The sequence below is a fragment of the Leucopleurus acutus genome (genome assembly GCF_964270905.1).
Source record: "Leucopleurus acutus genome assembly, chromosome: 1".
NCBI classification, from domain to species: domain Eukaryota; kingdom Metazoa; phylum Chordata; class Mammalia; order Artiodactyla; family Delphinidae; genus Leucopleurus; species Leucopleurus acutus.
This window is the reverse complement of record NC_139142.1, coordinates 164,714,644-164,720,143: the sequence shown is the minus strand read 5'-3', so window position 1 is coordinate 164,720,143 and position 5,500 is coordinate 164,714,644. Positions and strand designations below refer to the sequence as shown.

Sequence of the window (5,500 nt, the reverse complement as noted above, 5' to 3'; positions counted from 1 at the left end):
TTCCCACTATCAGCTTGTCAGGGTTCCCTTTTCTCCACACCCTGTCCTGCATTTTAGGTTTTACACTTTGTGAGGTTGGCCATTCTGACTGGTGCGAAGTGATACCTCTTTGTAGTATAATTTACATTGCCCACCTGTTTTGTTGGGCAAATATGGAGTAAGGGTTTTTCCTGAATATATTAAGGAATAACGCATATGGCCTTTTTGGCCAACTGCATCATTGGCGATGTTCAGCAGCTTTGCATGTGCTTTAATGGCGAGTGCAAACTACCTCTTGAAATCCCTTTCCTGCAATTCTGCCTTGCTTGCAAGGCCTTTACAAATACTTGGCTCAAGAAATGACTCCATTAGAGGTGTCAATTACAACCCTGCATGTTTGTGAATTGCAGTGCCCCTGAGCACCAGTTTTCAACTTGTTGTTTAGGGAAGCAGCCACAAAGGGGCAGGATTTCTACCGACCCATTCCGGTTACTGGGGCACCTGAAGGATAGGGAAATTCTTCTTCCAGATTAGGAAACTAGAGTGGCATATGCCTGTCCAAACATCCAGGGCTTGTGTCTCATTCCATCCCCCACTTCCCCTTCTTCAGCCTTAAAATTCCAAGCTGTGCAAAACCGGCTGTTGAGTGTGCTGCCTTCCCAGAGTGGGGAGACTCTAAGGAAAGGAGCTGGAGGGGGGAACCCAAATATCAGGAGAAGTGGAGATGAGGTGACTTTTCAAAACTCTTCCCAAACAGACGGTGTAGCATCCTCTGGATGTCCCATTCATGTTTAAGCTGTAGGAAGGGTCCCCTGCACCTGGAGATATGGAACCCATGGGGACCAGGCAGTATTACTCTAAAAGTTCTGCATTTGCTGTCCCACCCCACCAAGCCTCTCAGACCCACGAGTGTAGAGCCTTAGGTCCCATCCAGCTGTGTGGCTAGATGTCGTCAGTCCAGGTTGCATCACAGCCCTTGAACAAATTTTGTAAGAATTTCTCTCTCTCACACTGTCTTTTTGTTGTTGTTGTTATTTAATTTTATAATGGGGTATAGCTGATTTTCAATACTGTGTTTCTTCCTGCTCTACATCTATTCACTTGATTCACTTAAAGAGAGACATCAATAAATTCTTTTACAGATTCTTACCAGTCTTATATATCCTTTTCCGGTGACAACAGTGTGCTGAGTCCGGCTCTTTGAGCTATACAGTAGGTCCTGTCAATTACCTATTTTGTTTATGGAACAGTATCTATGCTAATTTCAACCTCCTCGATTATGCATCACCCTACCCCACCTTTCTCCTTTAGCAGCCAGAAGTGTGTCTTCTAAAAGTGTGACTCTGTTTCTGTTTTGTAATTGAGTTCATGTGTAGCCATTTTTAGATACCATCTATAAGTGATACCTTATGATAAGTCTCTTTTTATGTCTGACTTATGTCACTTAGAATGATCGTACCTAAGTCTCCAGAGTTGCTGCAACTGGCCTTATTTCACTGATTTAATGGCTGAGTAATATTCCATTGTACATAAGTACCACATCTTCTTTATCCATTTTTTCCTTCCAAGGACATGTAAATTGTAGCAAAGTCGAGGAATTTCTAAACAGAGCAGCCCTAAACTTTGGGGTGCCTGTGTCCTGTCGATTTTTGTTTTTCCTAAGATATACACCCAGGACTGGAAGTGCCCTATGCTCTGTAGCTCTGCTTTGTAGATGTTTTAGGAAACACCATACACTTCTCTAGAGTGGCCACTGGCAGTTTACATCCCGCCCATCAGGTAACAATGCTCCCTTTTCTCCATGGCCTGTCCTGCATTTCTGGTTTTTACACTTTTTCAGGATGGAACTTTTGACCGATTCGAAATGAGACTTCTTTGTAGTGCTGATTTGATTGCCCACTTGTTTGGTTGGCCAAAAAAGGCGTACGTGTTTTTCCTGAATATATTCAGGAAAAAACGCATACGCCCTTTTTGGCCAACTGCATCATTGTCGAAGTTCTGCCGCTTTTCCTGTGCTTTAAAGGCAAGTCCCATCTACCTCTTGAAAACTGTTTCCTGCAATTCTGCATTGCTTTGAAATCCTCTTCGTTGCCCTACCTCAGTATATTTTTGCATGATAGTTATCTTTTATAACCCTGCAGGTTTGTGAATTGCAGTGCCCCTGAGCTCCATTTTTCAACTCGCTTTTTTGGGAGCTGGCCGCAAAACCGCGGGATTGCTTCAGGCCCTATTCTGGTTCTGAGGCGGCAGGCTGAGCCTTTGGTTAATTCTTCTTCCTGATGTGAAATTAGAGTGACATGTGCCTGTCCAAACACCTAGAGCTAGTCTCTCATTGGTTAAATAGCAAATTTTATTTAAAATTTAAATAGCAAATTTTCCTTAAAATAGCAATTTTACTTCATTATTTCTTAAGATTTCCTTGCTGTGGGGATCACCTCCTCGGAGCACTCCCCATCCACCCAACCTGCCATTGGGTGAAGAACTCATGCTTCACCCCAGGACTGGAGTGAGTGGCAGCATTTGGGGGAGGGGGTCCTTCCCCTGCCTCTCCCCCAGAGCTCTGCTTGCCTGACCCCTCTGGCCCTGGTGACACAAGGATGCTGAGTTCTGAACATCCTGGCTGGGAGTAAGAGAGGAAGAAGGCTTGTGATGCGTTTCTGACCACCAGTTACTGTAAGGGGCTTCTGGTCTCAATGCACAGGAGCACAGAGGTACACGCACACACACTCAGCATGCACGCCAACACACACCTTTAAAAAGAGGCCCCAGGAGCTGGTAGGGCTCCTTTAAGAGCTAGGGTACCAGATACTGGGCATTGGGGTGGGGTGTACCTCTGCTTTCCTAAGGCTGGGCCATTGCCTAGGATTTGGCTGAGGTGATGGTGGGCAGGCTGGAGGGATGGGGCGTGGTGGGGGAGAGACTGAGGGAGGGGTCCCTTGAGAGGGTGCTTTGGGTGAGGAGGGAAACCTGCTTGGCAGCGTCTGAGCTATGGGCAAATTTGGGGCGATTAGGATCTGTGGATTTTTTGGGTTTTCTTACTTATCTTATCTTTACTTATCTTACTTATCTTTAAAAGGTTTAAAAACTAACATCATAGATGTCATAGAAGGGACAAAGCTTCTCTCCGTGATTGACAACAGGGGCTGATGGGGACCAGAAGCTCCAGGAAGTTTTTTTTTAATTACGCACATTTATATAGATGCCATTATTCATGAGTCCCAGAGAAGCAGGAAGCAGCAGCAGGAAGCAATGGGCACACAGAAACACACGTGTGTGCACCACACTCAGTCACTGCAGTTTCTTTCACTATGGAAGCAGCAGTCTCCACCCCATTCAAACCACTCCACCAAAAATAAAATGAAAAGGAACTTTCCTTCAGAATAAGGCCACCCAGTAATTTGTGACCTCTTAACCGGAAAAAAAAAACAAAAAAACAAGATAACATCAGCTATAAGGCTGGCAGTGACCAATTTTTTTGGCCCCGCAGAGGCAGGACATGCTGTTTTGAACACTGAGGCAGGAGGGCCACATCACTGCCCCTCACAAACACTGCAGACAGTTGTCTTCAAGTCGGTGCAGTTCTCTGCCAGCTCCTACTTGGATACACAGATAGTAGTTGGGGTGGAAGGCATTCACCCCTCTCTTCCTCTAAGATGGCCTCTAGGCAGTGGGTTTAAGTAAGCCTGCAAAAATTCTGGAGCCAATCTCAGGTGGGGCTGAGCACCAGGTGGGAGCTCAGGACCCAGGGTATCTGCTTTAATCCTCCTGCCCCTAGAAATTATTGACCTCCAGAGATATTATTTTAACTCTAAGGAGAGGTACACTGTATATCCCCTTCCACTGGGATAAAGGGGTTCAAATCCCTAGCTACCCACCCCACACCCCAAACACATACACACACACACACCAACTAAAGCACAGCCACGGGCACAGGCATGCTTTGGCTGTGAGGCCCCTCCGGAGGCCCAGGGTGTGAACAGCTGCACAGAGGGCTGTGTGATGTGGAGTCAGCACCTTAGGAGGTGGGAGGGGGGTGGTGGGCAGAGAAGGAAGAAGCTCAGGGTCCCAGTGGAAGGGAGGGGAAGAGGTAGTAGGGAAACAGGTAGAAAAGAAAACAAAGCACAACCAGAAAGAGACAGAGAGCAGAAAATGTAAAAAAGAAGAGAATGGAAAGCAAAAGAGGCAAAACAGAATGTGGGCAACCACACAAAACAGGAAGAAGACAGAGGAAAAGGAGGGAAGGAAACAGAAAAGAGAGTGAGATGATTGGGGAAGGATGTGAGCAGGGAGAGAGGGGACAGGATGAGGACATCTGAGGATGTCATGAAACTTCTGATGGTAATGAAACTTCTGTTAAGAAGAGGAATAGGCAGTCATGGGCAGAGCCTCACCCTACAAAATACAAGGCCATGCACATGCTGTCAGCCACGTAAGCTAGCAGGTTCAAGGTGGTCAAGGTGGCCACAGCCAGTCGTTGGTCCCAGGTGCACAGTGTTGGGCAGAGCTCATCACTGCAGCTCACATCCCTGGTCCACTGTGGCTGCCCATCAAAATTCTCGTCAAACTGGTAAAGCGGCCAGAGGACCAGGCAGTACTGTAAAGGAGGACGGAGAGCACAGTCTGCTCCATCAGGAAACTGCGGTAGGGGATGGGCAGGATTTTTTCATTGTCGCAGTCACACCCGTTCACAATAAAGTTCACGGCCCCCAGGATGAAGCAGATAGAGTACACGGCCACACGCCATATCAGGGCTGGCTGGTGCATATACAAATCAGTGTTACTGATGAAGCCAAAGATGAAAGGCCACATAGTTCTCCAGCCTCCTGATCACACCTCCCAAAGTGGGCAGAAATCAGTACATATCGCCAGCCCGGACACAGACCCAGGCCACTTCGGTGGCATGAAGCATAGATGCCATGCCTGAGAATGCAGTGGTGGTGATGGCATGATTTTGGGCAGGGCCCTGAGGCAAGTACTGGATTTAGGTGATGCCGAAAATGATGGAGGCTGAGAGGCAGATGAAGGGAAAGTAAAAGGCAAAGGAATGGAGAAAACCATCCCAACGGCCGGGGGAAGCGGGACTGGAATACACATAATTAATTATAAGGATGATGAGGGTCATGGTGAAGCAGAAGCATCAGACAAACATGGACCAGTTACCTATGTCCCCCTTCAGAGTGTCTTCACTGGCCACCAGCAAGAAGGGCACACAGGTGGAGAGCAGCTGCCCCAGGCAGAGGAAGAAGCCCATGATGGTCATTGAGCCCAGACCTGAGGACAAGCACATGGTCACTCAGGTCACCGTCACCAGTACAGCAGCGGTCTTCACTGAGAACCCACCAGAGAAAGATCCGGCTCCAGAAGCTGATTAAGTCAGACACCTGGAAACGGCTCAGGAGTGGCTGAGGCTCAGGATGTGTGGGGTTTGAACCACTGACTCAGACACTCGGGTAACAGCACAGCCGCTCCAGAATGGTTCGCCCCACCTATCACCCTTGGCCTTGTCAGGAGACTTGTCTTA

General features: G+C 47.6%; 1 pseudogene across 1 annotated transcript; it reads right to left on the bottom strand.

The window, feature by feature from the left end:
* Positions 1-4,366: 4,366 nt before the first annotated feature.
* Positions 4,367-5,266, bottom strand: LOC309961527 (myeloid-associated differentiation marker-like; annotated as a pseudogene). Its single transcript has one exon. The product of its transcript is annotated as a myeloid-associated differentiation marker-like (transcript).
* Positions 5,267-5,500: the final 234 nt, after the last annotated feature.